This window comes from Oncorhynchus keta, chromosome 27 (assembly GCF_023373465.1).
Source record: "Oncorhynchus keta strain PuntledgeMale-10-30-2019 chromosome 27, Oket_V2, whole genome shotgun sequence".
NCBI classification, from domain to species: domain Eukaryota; kingdom Metazoa; phylum Chordata; class Actinopteri; order Salmoniformes; family Salmonidae; genus Oncorhynchus; species Oncorhynchus keta.
This window is the reverse complement of record NC_068447.1, coordinates 40,614,094-40,614,689: the sequence shown is the minus strand read 5'-3', so window position 1 is coordinate 40,614,689 and position 596 is coordinate 40,614,094.

Sequence of the window (596 nt, the reverse complement as noted above, 5' to 3'; positions counted from 1 at the left end):
CACGCCTTGATCCAACCCACCACAACACTGAGCACAGACGTGAATTCAACAGCTATTCCACGTCCCAGTCGACATTTGGCATAAACGCGCTCGTAAATCGAGTTACTCCACCTCTATACATCTATTAAGACCTATGGATGCATTTCATGGTGACAATGTTTCCACGATGTAACCAGTAGAATAGTTGTGGTGTGTAGGATTAGCAGCACAGGTTAATCCTATGCTTAGAGGGTTAACAATGACCTAATTAGGCCTATATCCTGTCCAGAGCTACTATAGCCAGGACTGTACTTCTGGTAAGGAAACACATAAAGGCCTAATGATGATGATAAATGTTACATCAAAACCATTACATTTGTATTGGTGGTGCCACACTGGTGTAAGGGACATGGGGACATCCATGGGACCCATGTGTCAGGTCCTCTTACAGGAGCTTGTGGGGCCTGCCCTGGGGCCACTATTGAATGTGCTCTTCTTTGAGTTAAAGATCAGCATGATGAGCATATTATGACAGGTTCCATGTTTGTCAGTCTTAACTGTGAGTTGTGCTTGATAGACTGACTGAGATGTCCATCAAGTGCTGGGCCACTTCCTGT